The following is a 19,983-nucleotide window of genomic DNA, read 5'->3' on the forward strand; positions in this document are numbered from 1 at the left end:
AAATCGTATGGTTATTCTTATATGTCAATAAATTTTATCAATTGCATATTTGCATATGTTTTCCAATCGCATGGTTCTACCTATAGAGAGAGTGCCCAGTATTTTCTATCTCACTGTTCAAATTCGTCAGAGGAGGGACGAATCCTCTTTACTGTGAGCACCTCCTTCTGTGTTTTTTTCCACTCCTGTGCGTCTCATATTCTCATTTTGACTTCTCATCATGTCTCTGTTCTTCCTACCCTAGCCCTTCATTCTGCTCTGTCTTCCCAGTTGTAGCCAGAGACAGAGAAGAAATCTGCTGCCAGCAATTACCACTGCCAGCAGTTGTGCTGTTTTCCAGTATACTTACCCTTAAGCTCTGGTCTCCATAGCTCTACTCTCTATTTTCGCAATGCTGACCAGGGACAAAGTTAATAGGATCACTGCTACCAGTGATCAGCACTGGCAGCAGATGAAATATGCAAGGGAACTTTTTCTTTTAGTAAAATATATTGTAGGGAGGCAGGGCTGTGGTAGGGAGGCAGTTTCTGGGGAAGGGGGAGAAGAGGCAGACTGAGAAGTCTTCCTCTGCATCCACCAGTTATCATTTTCTCTGTTTAGTAGACCATGATAATGGTATTTACTTAGCAATGCTCAGTTAGAGGGTTGCTATGGGTACACTGTAATAAAGATAGTTCCCTAATAAAGTATATTATAAAAGCACTTTAAATCACTGCCCCTACACATTAAAACATTGAAAATATATCTACATTTTAAAGACCTGTTGGAAAGTATGTGGACACAACTGCTTAAAATGGTTTGGTTTCAGATGCACAGGGAAAAGAAGATATTGTCCCTAAAATCCAGCACTGTTCTGCCAAATAATTATTTATGGAGTTGATGACAAGAATAACAATTTAAGCAATATACCTCTGGCAGATACCATACCTTTCCCCCCATTAGATCTTGGCTGGAAACCACAGGTGCTACAAGATGTACACTCTTATTTCTGGACTATTTGAACCAGTCGCTCGCATTCTTTGAGTTAAGAGCTTGAAAGATTTACAATCGCATTTGGATTCACTGGAATGCAATTTAGAAGATGAAGTGGGAAAGTGGTTGGACAGAGCCAGATTAAAGCAATTTTTCAAGGCCAGAAAGATTCTGAAAGGACTGAGAAATTTGTAGAACTTTTCTTTCATTGCATAATTTATAATGGTTTAAAAAGAGAGACTACAGAATATTTCATTAAACATATTTAAAGCATTAAAATAAAACTATCTAAGTTAAGCAAACAATGCTTTTCTATACAAAGTATAAAAAAGTATATTTCCACGATTACACATTTTAATGTTTGTCGGATGCTGGTAAATGTAAAGGATAGCTGAATGCTTTTGGAGCTTCCTGTATATAGCTCTAGAGAGCCCATCAAGGTAAGCATATTGGTAAAACAATTCTGCCAGGCTACTATTGTAGGAAAACCTATTTGAAGCATGCACTTCAAGTTAGTGCTCTATTAGGCAATATTTATTTATTTTAATGTAATTTATTTTATGCACTTATATAGCGCTAATATATTCTGCAGCCCTTTACAGACATTAGCATTGATCTATCCCCAATGTGGCTCACAATCTAAGGTGTTTCCTGTACTGTTATATAACTACCCACAAACATTTGTTTTGATATCATGGTAACATAGTAAGGCTAAAAAAAAAAGCATTTGACCACCCAGTTCACGGTACTTTCACACTTGGGGTAGAGGATTCCGGCAGGCAATCTGGACACAAACTGATGGCATTTGTCAGACGGATCCGGATCCGGATACGTCTGACAAATGCATTGCAATACTGGATCTGTCTCTCCGGTGTCATACAGAAAAACAGATCCGGTATACAGTTTTTTTTCCCCATTGTTAAAGGTCAGCGCATGCGCAGACCGAAAAGCCGGATCCGTTTTGCCGTTAGGCCTCTTTCACACGGGCGTAGCAGGAAAAGGTGCGGGTGCGTCGCGGAAACAAGCACGATTTTTCCACGCGAGTGCAAAACATTGTAATGCAGGAAAATAAGGGAAAATTATAGCATTCTGAATACAGAATGCATAGTACAATAGCACTAGGGGGGTTAAAAAAATAAAATAAAAATTTAACTCAAATTAATCCACTTGCTCGCGCAGTGACGTCATCACAGGTCCTTTGATTGCAATCAGCAAAGAGGGAGACAGAAGAGATGCCGGCTACGTGAGCAAGTGGATAAAAGGTGAGTTAAAAAAATAAAAAAGTTAACCCCTCCAGCGCTATTTTACTATGCATTCTGTATTCAGAATGCTATTATTTTCCCCTATAACCATGTTATAAGGGAAAATAATAAAATGATCGGGTCTCCATCCCGATCGTCTCCTAGCAACCGTGCGTGAAAATCACACCGCATCCGCACTTGCTTTCGGATGCTTGCGATTTTCATGCAGCCCCATTCACTTCTATGGAGCCTGCGTTGCGTGGAAAATGCACAATATAGAACATGCTGTGATTTTCACGCAACGCACAAGTGATGAGTTAAAATCACCGCTCGTGTGCACAGCCCCATAGAAATTAATGGGTCCAGATTCAGTGCGGGTGCAATGCTTTCACATCACGCATTGCACCCTCACGGAATACTCACCCCTGTGAAAGGGGCCTTAATGCTCTAATACACTTCAATGTAAATTAATGCTGGATTCGGCATTCAGGCAAGTGTTCAGGATTTTTGGCCGGAGAGAAAAATACAGCATGCTGCGTTATTTTCTCCATTCAAAAAACGTAAAAGGGACTGAACTGATGCATCCTGATGCATCCTGAACGGAATGCCCTCCATTCAGAATGCATTAGGATAAAACTGATCAGCTTTTTTCCGGTATTGAGCTCCTGTAAAGGAACTCAATACCGGAAAACAAAAACGCTAGTGTGAAAGCACCCTCAGCCTTTTATCCTGCAAAGTTGATCCAGAGGAAGGCTAAAAACCCTCAAGCGGTACAAGCTAATTTTCCTAATTTTACGGGGGAAAAAATCCTTCCTGAGTACAATAAGGCAATCAGAATGACTCCCTGATTCAAATGTAGTACAAAAGTTCAATTACCAATTGACAATGTAGAATTTTAAAACAGGTACTCTAAGAATGGGAACCCTATGCTATACAAGTTTACAGTAAATCTGCTGGCAAATCCTGGCAATCTATATAAACTGGTAGTTTTCGAAAGTGGATAAAAAAATTCATAAAAATTGAAAAACTTTATAATTCATTGCAAGCTTGGTTTGGGAGATATGTAGTATAACTTTTTTTGCTCGGATGGTATTGTATTAATGGTACTGTATTGACACTTTAAAAGATTTTTTTAGCTTCTGCGTCTATGACAAAAGTTTGAAATCTCCAACCACCTCAGGAAATAGATTGACATATTCAGCACAGGTAGAAAAAAGGAAAAGAATGAAGAATCCACATTTATACTATGTTTGGGATGATTTTTCCTTTTCTGGGATACTCAAACTGTTAAGCAGTATATTGAATCTGAACTAGCACCAGTTTGTATAGCATTATCCTGGGGTCAGGTCTGTTCATTGCCATAAGATCCATTAAAGGGGTATGATCAAGCTGAGCACTTATGACCAATTATATGGATTCCCTGATACAAAATTACTAATAGAATATTTTGTATTCAAATATTATTTTGGCTTGCCGTCTCCAAATTGGTTGCCCATTGCTCATATACTGTGATGTGCTGCAATTGCTAATTTATTGATTTACTTTCATTACCTGTATTGCTGCTATGTTTAGGTCTTGATTCCAATCATGTGACCCCAACCATAGCTTCTGACACTTCCTGTGATATCACATCCATTGCCTTGATTCTGTACAGAAACTGGACAGTCAGCTACCAGGAAGCAATGGATGCCTCACTTGGGAATGGACACTACACAATAATCACAAAAAAAGGACCTTTGACGTCACAGTTAAAACACCATTCCAACTGCTTCTATATCTTCTGGCTTTCTCCTTGTTATGCCTGCATCCACTCCCATCTAATGTACTTGGGTGGGGAGATGGTGGCATCATCACATCTCCTGCATTCTTCAGCGCCAGCACTGTAGGCATGCTCTCCACAAGCTTGTCCGCTCAGATGACAAATAACGCAGGACATCCGATGATGCCACCTACTCCCTGCCTGTATAAATTTAATGGATGAGGTGCAGACCAGGAAGATGAACAAGCAAGGAAAATGGTCCAATGTCACAGGAATTATCAGACAGAACGGATGAGTCACATGATTAGAATCTAGATCTGAAAATAACACGTAATGAAAGTCAATGAGCGATTGCAGGACATTATAATATATTAACAATGGTTGAAAGACCATGGACAACCCGTTTAAGGATTGTTGCTTACAATAAATATTGTATACTTTTATATCTCTTTTTCCAGAATATTTGATAATCCCACCTCCATCAGGTTTTACTAATGCTGGATTTTTACTGATTACAGATAAAGTAATACTGTAAAATCAATTTGTTATTTTGATGAAGGCACCTGATAATGTTCTATAATTTCTATTATATTTAAGTAATCTATTTTTTTTCCCTTTCACAGAAAGCTATTTTCATAATAAATGTTTTTTCAGTGCTGCTTAGGTTTGATTTATAATTAAGATAACAGATGTGGTTATCCAGGTCTTCATTTATATTACATATCTGCTCCTAATAAGAATATAATGGGAAAAGTTTAATGCTGTATCTCATTTTCAGATATGACTCAGACCCAATTATCTTGTTTTGATTAATTGCCTCAACTTGATCTGAACAAGCAATAAATAGATGTCCAATTTAAATTATTTTTGTAAAAGTAGAAACATTTGTAAACCTTAGGGTACTTTTACACTTTTGGAAATTCGGAAATCCGTGTGCCAACGGATAGCATTTGTAGATAGATCCGGATGCGGATTCATCTAACAAATGCATTGAAACATCAGATACTTCTCCGGTATTTTAATTTTTCGGCACCTTTAAAGGTCTGCGCATGTGCAGACCGGAAAACCGGATCCGTTTTGCCAGAACACTTGGTGCCGGCATTAATGCATTTCAATGGAAATGGCAAGTGTTACAGAATTTTTGACTGAGAAAATACTGCAGCATGCTGCAGTATTTTCTCCGGCCAAATACTGTAAGAGTGACTGAACTGAAGACATCCTGATGCATACTGAACAGATTGCTCTCCATTCAGAATGCATTAGGATAAAACTAATCAGCTTTTTTCCGGTATTGAGCCCTTGTGATGGAACTCAATACCGGAAAACTTTATCACTTGTGTGAAAGTACCCTTATTTGAGTAGATGATTCAGTAATATTATAGTAAGGGGATTTTGACCTGTATATTAGTAAAGCCCACCCAAATAGTTTACACTAACAAAAAATTACTTTTGTCTATAGATGATTAATCATATGCAACTGTAAGGCAAATTGACAATAATAGATAAATTACTGAAAAAAGGTGCACCACAATAATATGCGACTGACCATACTGGCTAGACCCTCACGCTGATTTTAAAAGCTGAGACTTTAGCCAATATCTTCCAGTCAGGAACATATCGGAGCCCTGCGCACCCTGTCAAGGTGTCTCAGTGTGGCGTGGGTCCAACTGCTAAACTACCTATCGTGTGTGAACACAGTCTGATAGGTGCTAAGGACCGACTCACAGCCAAGCTCCTACATAAGATCCCTAATACAATGGGAGGGAGAGGAGGCTGCGAGCCCCACCTATAACAGGCCATGTGACAGAGGCTACCAGGTGCACAAGAATGTTACCAATGACAAGCATTAGCACATTTAATACATGTAAAGAAAAATCACTGAATAAAGTGGCTTAAATGGGAGGAACTGCTTAACCCCAAACACTGTGGCGTCTTTATAATCGGGGGCGCAATTCCTCCGCATATGATCCGTTGCTAACAGCAATCCCCAGCAAAAATGCATACAATGGAGGATGCCGGCAGCGGACCACATGCACCACAAAAACATTCAACACAAGATGAAATAATATGTGGAGGAAAATACATAAATCACTGAAAAAAGGTGCAGCACAATAATATGCGACTGACCATACTGGCTAGACCCTCACGCTGATGTTAAAAACGGAGACTTTAGCCAATATCGTGACAATAAGCTAAAAAGTGGTAAACGTAACACTTTAGCAGTATTTTCAGTCATCTATACGATTACCATTTATTAGCCTTCTTCACACACATTTCTATACTTATTTCTCCAATATATGAAAAATATTACTTTACAATTAGTATTGATTAAGAATCCTACATTTTTTTGCCTGCAGCTACAGGCCTCTCTGTATCCATAGTAACAGACTACAACTTTGAGTAGTCTGATTCTCCACTCATATTTTTATCCATCTCCTGCTTCTTGCTATCATAAATGTCTACTGATTAGCTGTAGATAGATGGTGGGATATTTTAAATTAAAAGGGGTTATCCCACAAATGTAAAACTCTTTTTAAAACCTTTTTACTCACTTATCTGAAATACTTTCCCCCCCCCCCTTTCTTTGAGCAGACAGCAGCTTGCATGAGACAATCAGGCACTGACATCTCCCAGGATACATTGTAATTAGCTCTTGTTAACCCCTTCCTCCCTTGCATAGAAAATTGTCCCTCTGAGGCCTCACATATAGCCTCAGAAATACCTATAGTACAGGTCCTTCTAAAAAAATTAGCATATTGTGATAAAGTTCATTATTTTCTGTAATGTACTGATAAACATTAGACTTTCATATATTTTAGATTCATTACACACCAACTGAAGTAGTTCAAGCCTTTTATTGTTTTAATATTGATGATTTTGGCATACAGCTCATGAAAACCCAAATTTCCTATCTCAAAAAATTAGCATATTTCATCCGACCAATAAAAGAAAAGTGTTTTTAATACAAAAAAAGTCAACCTTCAAATAATTATGTTCAGTTATGCACTCAATACTTGGTCGGGAATCCTTTTGCAGAAATGACTGCTTCAATGCGGCGTGGCATGGAGGCAATCAGCCTGTGGCACTGCTGAGGTGTTATGGAGGCCCAGGATGCTTCGATAGCGGCCTTAAGCTCATCCAGAGTGTTGGGTCTTGCGTCTCTCAACTTTCTCTTCCCAATATCCCACAGATTCTCTATGGGGTTCAGGTCAGGAGAGTTGGCAGGCCAATTGAGCACAGTAATACCATGGTCAGTAAACCATTTACCAGTGGTTTTGGCACTGTGAGCAGGTGCCAGGTTGTGCTGAAAAATGAAATCTTCATCTCCATAAAGCTTTTCAGCAGATGGAAGCATGAAGTGCTCCAAAATCTCCTGATAGCTAGCTGCATTGACCCTGCCCTTGATAAAACACAGTGGACCAACACCAGCAGCTGACATGGCACCCCAGACCATCACTGACTGTGGGTACTTGACACTTGACTTCAGGCATTTTGGCATTTCCCTCTTCCCAGTCTTCCTCCAGACTCTGGCACCTTGATTTCCGAATGACATGCAAAATTTGCTTTCATTCGAAAAAAGTACTTTGGACCACTGAGCAACAGACCAGTGCTGCTTCTCTGTAGCCCAGGTCAGGCGCTTCTGCCGCTGTTTCTGGTTCAAAAGTGGCTTGACCTGGTGAATGCGGCACCTGTAGCCTATTTCCTGCACACGCCTGTACACGATGGCTCTGGATGTTTCTACTCCAGACTCAGTCCACTGCTTCCGCAGGTCCCCCAAGGTCTGGAATCGGTCCTTCTCCACAATCTTCCTCAGGGTCAGTCACCTCTTCTCGTTGTGCAGCGTTTTCTGCCACACTTTTTCCTTCCCACAGACTTCCCACTGAGGTGCCTTGATACAGCACTCTGGGAACAGCCTATTCGTTCAGAAATTTCTTTCTGTGTCTTACCCTCTTGCTTGAGGGTGTCAATGATGGCCTTCTGGACAGCAGTCAGGTCGGCAGTCTTACCCATGATTGCGGTTTTGAGAAATGAACCAGGCTGGGAGTTTTTAAAAGCCTCAGGAATCTTTTGCAGGTGTTTAGAGTTAATTAGTTGATTCAGATGATTAGGTTAATAGCTCGTTTAGAGAACCTTTTCATGATATGCTAATTTTTTTAGATAGGAATTTGGGGTTTTCATGAGCTGTATGCCAAAATCCTCAATATTAAAACAATAAAAGGCTTGAACTACTTCTGTTGGTGTGTAATGAATCTAAAATATATGAAAGTCTAATGTTTATCAGTACATTACAGAAAATAATGAACTTTATCACAATATGCTAATTTTTTTAGAAGGACCTGTATATATTGCCCTCACAATTTCCTTCTCTATTGTCTAAGGAGAGAAATAGCTTTAATGCCTTTGGAAAGTCTTTAGACCCTTTTGATTTTTCCATATTTTGTTCCATAATGGAAAAGGAAAAACAAAAATTTGGGGATTTTGGACCTCAATTTTCTGCAATTCTGTCCTCTCAAGCTTTCTCAGATTGGATAGGGACTATCAAGAGATGTTTCAGTTCAAGAACATTAGCATAGTTGTCCGAACTGTCTGAACTTTTAGTCTAGTCCGAGATCTAGAGCACTCTAGATCAGGTTTTCATTAAGAATATCTCTGTACTTTGCTACATTAAGCTTTCCCTCAACTCTGACCAGTTTCCCTGTTCCAACTACTGAAAAACATCCCCACAACATGATGCTACCACCACAATGTTTCACTGCAGGGATGGTAGTGGTCAGGTGATGAGAAGTGCCTCGTTAACTACAGACATGACACTTAGAATTTAGGCTTGGGTACAAATCTTCTGACAGATGCCCTTTAAGTATAGTAACAAAGTAACATTGTTTATAAGGCTGCAAAAAGACATCCATCCATATAGTTTAGGCCTCATGCACACGACTGTTGTGTGCATCCGTGGCCGTTGTGCCGTTTTCCGTTTTTTTTGCGGACCCATTGACTTTCAATGGGTCCGTGGAAAAATCGGAAAATGCACCGTTTTGCAGCCGAGACTGTGTATCCTGTCCGTCAAAAAAATAGGACCTGTCCTATTTTTTTGACCGACAATGGTTCACGGACCCATTCAAGTCAATGGGTCCGTGAAAGAACACGGATGCACACAAGATTGGCATCCGTGTCCGTGATCCGTGGCCGTAGGTTGCTTTTATACAGACGGATCTGAAGATCCGTCTGCATAAAAGCTTTTTCAGATCTAAGTTTTCACTTCGTGAAAACTCATATCCGACAGTATATTCTAACACAGAGGCGTTCCCATAGTGATGGGGACGCTTCTTGTTAGAATACACTACAAACTGTGTACAAGACTGCCCCCTTGTCATGGTCTTACCTTCTTGCTGTTCTCCTTCGTTTGACATGTGCTGGCGGCCATCTTGGTTTCTGGGTTTCTTGTAGCCTCCCACCCTGCGGTTTCTCCTTCCCACTGGGAGGAGCTGGATGCCTAGCTCATATATATAGGAGGTCTGTGGCTTCAGTTCCTTGCTTGGTCCTCCTGTGTTCACATGCTTCTAAGACTGCTGCTGCTTCTGGTTCCTGATCCTGGCTTCGTCTGACTACCCTGCTGGTTCCTGATCCAGGCTTCGTCTGACTACCCTGCTGGTTCCTGATCCAGGCTTCGTCTGACTACCCTTCTGGTTCCTGACCTCTGGCTTCGCAAGACCCTGCTTCGGTTTAGCCATCCGTTTGGACTTTTGCCTTACAGCTTGATTTTCAATAAAGCCTTCTTATTTCCACTTATCTCTTGTTGTACGTCTGGTTCATGGTTCCATGACACCCCTGCTATCTGGCAGCACCCGATCTCTTACAGGGGGCCGTGATCAGCACAATTAACCCCTTCAGGTGCGGCACCTGAGGGGGTTAATTGTACTATCATATCCCCCTGTAAGAGATCAGGGCTGCCAGGCAGCAGGGGGCAGACCCCCCCCCCCCTCCCTCCCCAGTTTGAATATCATTGGTGGCCAGTGCGGCCCCCCCTCCCTCTATTGTAATAATAGGTTGGTGGCCAGTGTGCGGCCCCCCGGCCCCCCCCCTTCCTCCCTCTATTGTAATAAATCGTTGGTGGCACAGTGTGCGCCCACCATCGGCCCCCCTCCCTCTATAGCATTAATAACATTGGTGGCCAGTGTGCGGCCTCCCATCCACCCCCCCGATAATTGGTGGCAGCGGAGTTCCGATCGGAGTCCCAGTTTAATCGCTGGGGCTCCGATCGGTAACCATGGAAACCAGGACGCTACTGCAGTCCTGGTTGCCATGGTTACTTAGCAATAGTACAATAGTAGAAGATTCATAGTTACCTGCTGGCTGCTGCAATGTTCGTGTCCGGCCGGGAGCTCCACCTACTGGTAAGTGACAGGTCTGTGCGGCGCATTGCTAAATGAACTGTCACTTACCAGTAGGAGGAGCTCCCGGCCGGACACAGACATCGCAGCTCCCAGGTAAGTATGAATCTTTTACTATTGTACTATTGCTAAGTAACCATCGCAACCAGGGCTGCAGTAGCGTCCTGGTTGCCATGGTTACCAATCGGAGCCCCAGCGATTAAACTGGGACTCCGATCGGAACTCCGCTGCCACCAATGATGGGGGGGAGGAGATGGGAGGCCGCACACTGGCCACCAATGTTGTTAATGCTATAGAGGGAGGGGGGGGCCGATGGGGGTCGCACACTGTGCCACCAACGATTTATTACAATAGAGGGAGGAAGGGGGGGGGGGCGATGGGGGGCGCACACTGTGCCACCAACGATTTATTACAATAGAGGGAGGAAGGGGGGCGCACACTGTGCCACCAACGATTTATTACAATAGAGGGAGGAAGGGGGGGCGATGGGGGGGCACACTGTGCCATCAACGAATTATTACAATAGAGGGAGGAAGGGGGGGGGGCCGGGGGGCCGCACACTGGCCACCAACATATTATTACAATAGAGGGAGGGAGGGGGGGGCCGCACTGGCCACCAATGATATTCAAACTGGGGAGGGGGGGTCTGCCCCCTGCTGCCTGGCAGCCCTGATCTCTTACAGGGGGATATGATAGTACAATTAACCCCTTCAGGTGCGGCACCTCAGGAGTTAATTGTGCTGATCACGGCCCCCTGTAAGAGATCGGGTGCTGCCAGGCAGCAGGGGGCAGTCATGTACACAGTTTGTAGTATATTCTAACTAGAAGCATCCCCATCACCATGGGAACGCCTCTGTGTTAGAATATACTGTCGGAAATGAGTTTTCACGATCTCTCTCCTATCCGACAGTATATTCTAACATAGTGGCGTTCCCATGGTGATGGGGACGCTTCAAGTTAAAATATACCATCGGATTGGAGAAAACTCAGATCCGATGGTATAAAAGGGACTTCAGACTTTACATTGAAAGTCAATGGGGACGGATCCGTTTGAAATGGCACCATATTGTGTCAACGTCAAACGGATCTGTCCCCATTGACTTGCATTGTAATTCAGGACGGACCGTTTGGCTTCGCGCGGCCAGGCGGACACCAAAACGACTTTTTTTTCATGTCCGTGGATCCTCCAAAAATCAAGGAAGACCCACGGACGAAAAAACGGTCACGGATCACGGACCTACGGACCCCGTTTTTGCGGACCGTGAAAAAATACTGTTGTGTGCATGAGGCCTAAGTCTGTTATCCTGCAAATTTATCATGGAATGTTGATGCAGAGGAAGGACAATTTTCCTGATTTTAGGGGCAAACATTCCTTTAGGGGCAAACATGCCGCAGGATTAAAGGGTGGTCGAATATTTTGCCGTCTGCATCTTGTTAAAATGCTGGCACATTCACAGTTACCCAATGCTAAGACGTTGGCACAAGCGTTTGTTGATCACATTGTGTTAAATTGCTTGGCATTCCTTCAGGCATCGTTTCTGATAGGGGCACGCTATTTGTTTCCAGATTCTGGAAGGCCTGTTCTCGCTTGGGGAATCGGTTGTTGTTCTCTTCTGCTTATCACCCGCAGTCGAATGGTCAGACCGAACGCGTCAATCAGAATCTGGAGACATATCAGCACTGTTTTGTGGCGGAAAATCAGGAGTATTGGTAATCTTTTTTGTCCCTTGCTGAGTTTGCTTTAACCACTTCAACCCTCCTAGCTGAAACACTCTTAATGACCAGGCCACTTTTTACACTTCTGCACTACACTACTTTCACCGTTTATTGCTCGGTCATGCAACTTACCACCCAAATTAATTTTACCTCCTTTTCTTCTCACTAATAGAGCTTTCATTTGGTGGTATTTCATTGCTGCTGACATTTTTACTTTTTTAGTTATTAATCGAAATTTACCAAAATTTTGGCAAAAAAATGACATTTTTCACTTTCAGTTGTAAAATTTTGCAAAAAAAACGACATCCATATATACATTTTTCGCTAAATTTATTGTTCTACATGTCTTCGATAAAAAAAAATGTTTGGGTAAAAAAAAAAAAAGGTTTGGGTACAAGTTATAGCGTTTACAAACTATGGTACAAAAATGTGAATTTCCACTTTTTGAAGCAGCTCTAACTTTCTGAGCACCTGTCATGTTTCCTGAGGTTCTACAATGGCCATGCAGTACAAACACCCCACAAATGACACCCTAAGGTATTCACTGATGGGCATAGTGAGTTCATAGAATTTTTTATTTTTTGTCACAAGTTAGTGGAAAATGATTTATTTATATTTTTATTTTTTTTCTTACAAAGTCTCATATTCCACTAACTTGTGACAAAACATAAAAACTTCCATGAACTCACTATGCCCATCACAAAATACCTTGGTGTGTCTTCTTTCCAAAATGGGGTCACTTGTGGGGTAGTTATACTGCCCTGGCATTTTAGGGGCCCCAATGCGTGCAAAGTAGTTTGAAATCAAAATCTGTAAAAAATGACCGGTGAAATCCGAAAGGTGCTCTTTGGAATGTGTGCCCCTTTGCCCACCTAGGCTGCAAAAAAGTGTCACACATCTGATATCGCCGTACTCAGGAGAAGTTGGGGAATGTGTTTTGGGGTGTCATTTTACATATGGGTGTCATTTTACATATACCCATGCTGGGTGAGAGAAATATCTTGGCAAAAGACAACTTTTCCCATTTTTTTATACAAAGTTGGCATTTGACCAAGATATTTATCTCACCCAACATGGGTATATGTAAAATGACACCCCAAAACACATTCCCCAACATCTCCTGAGTACGGCGATACCACATCCACATGTGTGACACTTTTTTGCAGCCTAGGTGGGCAAATGGGCCCACATTCCAAAGAGCACCTTTAGGATTTCACCGGCCATTTTTTGCAGATTTTGATTTCAAACTACTTCGCACACATTAGGGCCCCTAAATTGACAGGGCAGTATAACTACCCCACAAGTGACCACATTTTGGAAAGAAGACACCCCAAGGTATTCCAGTTAGGGGCTTGGCAAGTTCCTAGAAATTTTTATTTTTTGTCACAAGTTAGTGGAATATGAGACTTTGTAAGAAAAAAAATTAAAAAAAATCATCATTTTCCGCTAACTTGTGACAAAAAATAAAAAATTCTAGGAACTCGCCATGCCCCTCACGGAATACCTTGGGATGTCTTCTTTCCAAAATGGGGTCACTTGTGTGGTAGTTATACTGCCCTGGCATTCTAGGGGCCTTAATGTGTGGTAAGTAGTTTGAAATCAAAATGTGTAAAAAATGACCTGTGAAATCCTAAAGGTGCTCTTTGGAATGTGTGCCCCTTTGCCCACCTAGGCGGAAAAAAAGTGTCACACATGTGGTATTTCCGTACTCAGGAGAAGTTGGGGAATGTGTTTTGTGGTGTCATTTTACATATACACCATGCTGGGTGAGAGAAATATCTTGGCAAATGACAACTTTTCCCATTTTTTTTTATACAAAGTTGGCATTTGACCAAGATATTTCTCTCACCCAGCATGGGTATATGTAAAATGACACCCCAAAACACATTCCCCAACATCTCCTGAGTACGGCGATACCACATGTGTGACACTTTTTTGCAGCCTAGATGCGCAGAGCGGCCCAAATTCCTTTTAGGAGTGCATTTTTAGACATTTGGATCCCAGACTTCTTCTCACGCTTTCGGGCCCCTAAAATGCCAGGGCAGTATAAATACCCCACATGTGACCCCATTTTGGAAAGAAGACACCCCAAGGTATTCAATGAGGGGCATGGCGAGTTCATAGAATTTTTTATTTTATTTTGGCACAAGTTAGCGGAAATTAATTTTTTTGGGGGTATTTTCTCACAAAGTCTCCCTTTCCGCTAACTTGGGACAAAAATTTCAATCTTTCATGGACTCAATATGCCCCTCATGGAATACCTTGGGGTGTCTTGTTTCCGAAATGGGGTCACATGTGGGGTATTTATACTGCCCTGGCATTTTAGAGGCCCTAAAGCGTGAGACGAAGTCTGGAATATAAATGTCTAAAAAAATTTACGCATTTGGATTCCGTGAAGGGTATGGTGAGACAAGTTAGTGGAATATTAGACTTTGTAAGAAAAAAATAAAAATAACAATTTCCACTAACTTGGGCCAAAAAAATGTCTGAATGGAGCCTTACAGGGGGGTGATCAATGACAGGGGGGTGATTAATGACAGGGGGGTGATCAGGGAGTCTATTTCGGTGATCACCCCCCTGTCATTGATCACCCCCCTGTAAGGCTCCATTCAGACATCCGTATGTGTTTTGCGGTTTCGATCCATGTATCCGTGGATCCGTAAAAATCATACGGACGTCTGAATGGATCCTTACAGGGGGGTGATCAATGACAGGGGGGTGATCAGGGAGTCTATATGGGTGATCACCCCCCTGTCATTGATCACCCCCCTATAAAGCTCCATTCAGATGTCCGTATGTGTTTTGCGGATCCGATCCATGTATCCATGGATCCGTAAAAATCATACGGACGTCTGAATGGAGCCTTACAGGGGGGTGATCAATGACAGGGGGGTGATCAGGGAGTCTATATGGGGTGATCAGGGGTTAATAAGTGACGAGGGGGGGTGTAGTGTAGTGGTGTTTGGTGCTACTTATTACTGAGCTGCCTGTGTCCTCTGGTGGTCGATCCAAGCAAAAGGGACCACCAGAGGACCAGGTAGCAGGTATATATATAATATACCTGTTAGGGGTTAAAAAAATCGCATCTCCAGCCTGCCAGTGAACGATCGCCGCTGGCAGGCTGGAGATCCACTCCCTTACCTTCCGATCCTGTGAACGCGCGCGCCTGTGTGCGCACGTTCACAGGAAATCTCGCATCTCGCGAGATGACGCGTATATGCGTCACTGTGCCTGGGACAGCCGCCTCCGGACTGCGATCCTGCGTTAGGCGGTCCGGAGGCGGTTAAATAACCGTCACCAAGAGTCCTCTGATAAGTCACCATTTTTTGGTGCATATGGGTTTCATCCGCAGTTTTGGACATTCTCTGGAGAGGGTTCTTCTGGTTTACCTGATGAGGAGAGATTTTCCTCGTCTTTGTCATTTATTTGGCAAAAGATTCAGGGTAATCTGAAGAGGATGAGTGTAAGGCGCCGAACTGTTTTGCGAGGATCTCAACTGCGGAAACGTGTTGCATTAACTAGTGCACAAGACCAAGAAGGAAGGTGAGGTTAGATCAGGTTCAGTAACGGATACCCAGGCGGCTCTCTCAAACTACTGAGCGGAGAGTTAGGGACCCTAACATCATACACCTGCTCCCTGCTCTGGTTATATTATTAACGGCTATCTCTATACGCCCTGCAGGTGGATGCAGTTATACATATGGTGCAGGCAACAGTTATAGTCCATGAGTCATATTTTGGACTACACACGCCCCCCTTGCAAGCATTACACAGAGAACAGAGTGCCTTGAATATTATCGCCACTGATGTAAGGTATTGGTAGTCCAGATTAGAGTCAGCCACTAAATAGCTCTACTTGCAGTTTGGTAGAATCCTTAAGTAGCGTCCCGGATTGCCATGGGAGGTTAGCGGAGTCTTGGAGTAGGTTCCCAGGTGTTCTGAAGTCCGGATCCAATGTCAGTGGGGAGAGCTTCAGTAGCAGTGTGCACAGGCGCACACTCCAAATTAGTGGAACACTGTGCATAGCTGCCACGGGGCTTATATGGGGTAGCTCCGCCCAGTGGGAGGAGTCGCTGTGCTGCAGATGGAACCACCCTGCCGATCGTTACAGTACCCCCCTCCCAAGGGAACCCCTCCGGGGTACCCTAGAAGGGGAGGGCCGGTCGGGGAACCTGCGGTGAAACTCCCTTTGCAATTTTGGAGCGTGGACATCATCGGCCTCCTCCCAGGAATCATCTTGGGGACCATAACCCTTCCATCGTATGAGGTACTGGAGTCTCCCCCTCCTCCTTCTGGAATCCAAGAGCTCCTCAACCTCGAACTCTTCATCACCTTGGACAATGACCGGAGGTGACGGGGCAGGGTTCCTGCCCGGGAAAGGGTTAGGACGAAAAGGCTTCAGCAAAGATACGTGAAAGGTGGGGTGTACCTGAAAACGAGGAGGTAGAATAAGTTTCATCGTGTTGGGGTTGACGACCTTCTCGATACGGAATGGTCCCAGGAACTGTTTCCCCAATTTTTTAGAGGGAGTACCCAAGCGGAGGTTTTTGGTGGAGAGCCAGACGGAGTCCCCTGCTTGATAAGGGGGACTCGGCCTTCTGCGTCGATCATAATACATTTTTTGTCGATCTCTAGCTCGGATAAGGTTTTCTTTAAGCTCCTTGAGGGTCTTCTGTAATGTGGAGATGTAATCTTCAGCAGCTGGTACGTTAGTAGGGATACTCATCGGAGTGATAGGAGAAGGGTGAAAACCGTAGTTCGAGAAGAATGGAGAGTGAAGAGTGGAGGCACTTTTGGAATTGTTATAGGAGAATTCCGCAAGAGGGAGCAGGCGCTCCCAGTCGTCCTGGAGATATGAGCAGTGACAGCGAAGGTACTGCTCGAGGCATTGGTTTACTCTCTCAGTTTGTCCGTTTGTCTGCGGGTGGTATGCACTGGACATCCGATGGTCTATCTGGAGTCTCGCACAAAGAGCCTTCCAGAACTTGGAGATAAATTGTGAGCCTCTGTCCGATATGAGTTTAGTAGGCACTCCATGTAGACGGACGATGTTAGTCACAAAAACCTCAGCAGTCTCCTTCGAAGATGGTAATTTTTTCAGGGCCACAAAATGTGCCATTTTTGTTAGTAGATCAACAACAACAAGTACGGTATTATGACCATGTAAAGGAGGAAGGTCAACTATAAAATCCAGTGAAACCCACTCCCAGGGTCTAGAGGGTATCGGGAGATTCATTAGTAGGCCGTAAGGTTGCTTACGATCATGTTTGCAGGTGGCACAAATCTCACATGAGGCGACGTAGTCCTCAATTTCCTGTAACATGTTGGGCCACCAGTAATATCTGCGGACTAACTCCATGGTTTTGGAGATGCCCGGATGACCCGACAGGGGAGTATCATGGCATAGTTGAATTACTTGTGTTGTAACGTTTGGTGGTATGTATAGATGATTTCCCTTATAACAGAACCCTTCATCATCCCTACGGAGTCCTGGAGGTAGATCGTTTTCATTTAGGGTTAAACAGTCCTTGAGCCTTTGTCGTAGAGCTACAGTGGCGATAATTTTTTGGGGTGGAATTACCCACGAAGGGAATTCTGCCCCTGGATGGGGATCATTCAAACGAGATAGCGCGTCTGCCTTTCCGTTTTTTGAGCCGGGTCTGTATGTGATTTGGAAATCGAAGCGGTCGAAGAAGAAACTCCATCTCACTTGGCGAGAGGATAATGTTTTACCGGTCTTTAGGTATTGGAGGTTGCGGTGGTCTGAGTATATGGTGATTGGGTGTGTCGAGCCTTCTAATATATGTCTCCAATTTTCCAAGGCGTTTTTTATTGCCAGAAGTTCCTTTTCCCCTATGGGGTAGTTAACCTCGGCCGGATTGAGGGTCCGGGAGAAAAACCCTACCGGATGTAGGGGCGTCATTAATGATGAACGTTGAGATAAGACGGCTCCTACAGCATTTTGGGAAGCATCCACTTCGAGGACGTACAAGTTGTTAGGGTCAGGTATGGTGAGGATGGGAGCGGATGTAAACCTGTCCTTCAGTAGTTGGAATGCTTCCTGAGCATCTCCATTCCATATGAACCTCGTGTTGATGCTTGTAAGTCTGGTGAGCGGTTTTGTAGTCGCAGAGTAATTCTTGATGAATTTCCTGTAGAAATTAGCGAACCCCAAAAACCTTTGGAGTGCCTTCCTGGATTTTGGAGTGGGCCAATTTTGTATACATTCAATCTTTGTCTGGTCCATCTGAATCCCCTCGGGGGAGATGATGTAACCCAGGAACGGTAGTGTAGTCGTATCAAATACGCATTTCTCGAATTTTGCGTACAGGCAATGGGCTCTCAAACGTGCTAATACCCAACGCACATGTCTTCTATGGTCTTGGATGTTGTCTGAATAGACCAATATGTCATCGAGGTAGACAATGACACAAACATCCAGTAGGTCTCGAAAAATATCATTTATAAAATTTTGGAATGTTGCAGGTGCATTGCACAGTCCGAACGGCATCACTTGGTACTCGAAGAGTCCGTAACGGGTTCGGAAAGCGGTTTTCCACTCGTCTCCTTTTCTGATCCTTATCAAGTTATAAGCTCCTCTAAGGTCTAGTTTGGTGTAGACAGTAGCAGTGCTGAGGCGTTCAATCAGTTCATTAATGAGAGGTAGTGGGTACCTGTTCTTTACCGTCACTTTATTTAGGGCTCTATAGTCGATGATAGGACGAAGGCTGGAATCCTTGTTCCGAACAAAGAACATTCCCGATCCTGCGGGTGAAGTAGAGGGCCTAATGAATCCCTTCTTCAGATTTTCCTCTAGATACTGTTTGAGGTGGTCTAGCTCAGGTTTCGCCAATGGATAGATTCTCCCCGTAGGTATTTCACTTCCTGGAAGTAGATCTATGGGACAGTCGTATGTCCTGTGAGGCGGAAGCATCTCCGCATTCTTTGAACTGAACACGTCGGCGAAGTCCAGGTAGTGGTCTGGTATCTGGGTGCCACCAACCAGTAATATGGAATTTGTAGGATAACAGGTTTCCTGGCAATACCCCGAATCTAACGCTACCCTCCCTTGATCCCATAGTAGTGTTGGTCTATGTAGTTTTAACCAAGGTAGTCCTAGTATGATAGGGAATAAAGGGGAGGGTATAATGTCGAAGGACATAAATTCGGTGTGGTTGTTTTCACACGTCACCAGTATAGGTAGGGTTTGATTTTGAACTGGGCCTGAGGCCGAAGTAGTGCCGTCAATAAAACTCACGGACAACGGGGAATTCTTTTTGATCAATGGAATTTTATTTCGCTTAATCAACAGCGTATCGATAAAATTTCCGCAGGATCCTGTATCCACCATTGCGTCAACGGTAAGTCGATTTTGGTCCCACTGTAGAGTAAGAGAGGTGTATAAGTAACCCGGGGTTCTAATCTGGGGATCAACGATTTTACATAGGGAGTATCGCTTACCTTCGGACTTCTTCCGTATTGCCGGGCAATCTTCTACCCCATGGCCTTCGGAAGAGCAATATAGGCAGAGATTCAAGTTGCGTCTTCTCGTTTTCTCTCTTTCAGTGAGAGAGCCCCTGAGGGCAGCAATCTCCATCTTTTCTTCAGGGGGGTGCATATCGGTTTGTCTACTGGGAGGTACATATCCATAGGACCGCTCTGCTCTGCGTTCACGGAGACGCCGGTCGAGGGTGGTGACACGTTGCATAAGATCTTCAAGGGTGAGGGGCATGTCACCTCTTGCCAACTCATCCTTCAGTGCTTCGGAAAGACCCAGACGGAACTGGTTCCTAAGACTGAGATCGTTCCACTCAGTCTCCCGAGCCCACCGCGTATATTCTGCAATAAAATCCTCAACAGGCCGTCTGCCTTGTTTAATGCTCCTGATGGCGGATTCCGCCGTCAG

The sequence above is a fragment of the Bufo gargarizans genome, chromosome 1, assembly GCF_014858855.1.
Source record: "Bufo gargarizans isolate SCDJY-AF-19 chromosome 1, ASM1485885v1, whole genome shotgun sequence".
Taxonomy (NCBI): Eukaryota; Metazoa; Chordata; class Amphibia; order Anura; family Bufonidae; genus Bufo; species Bufo gargarizans.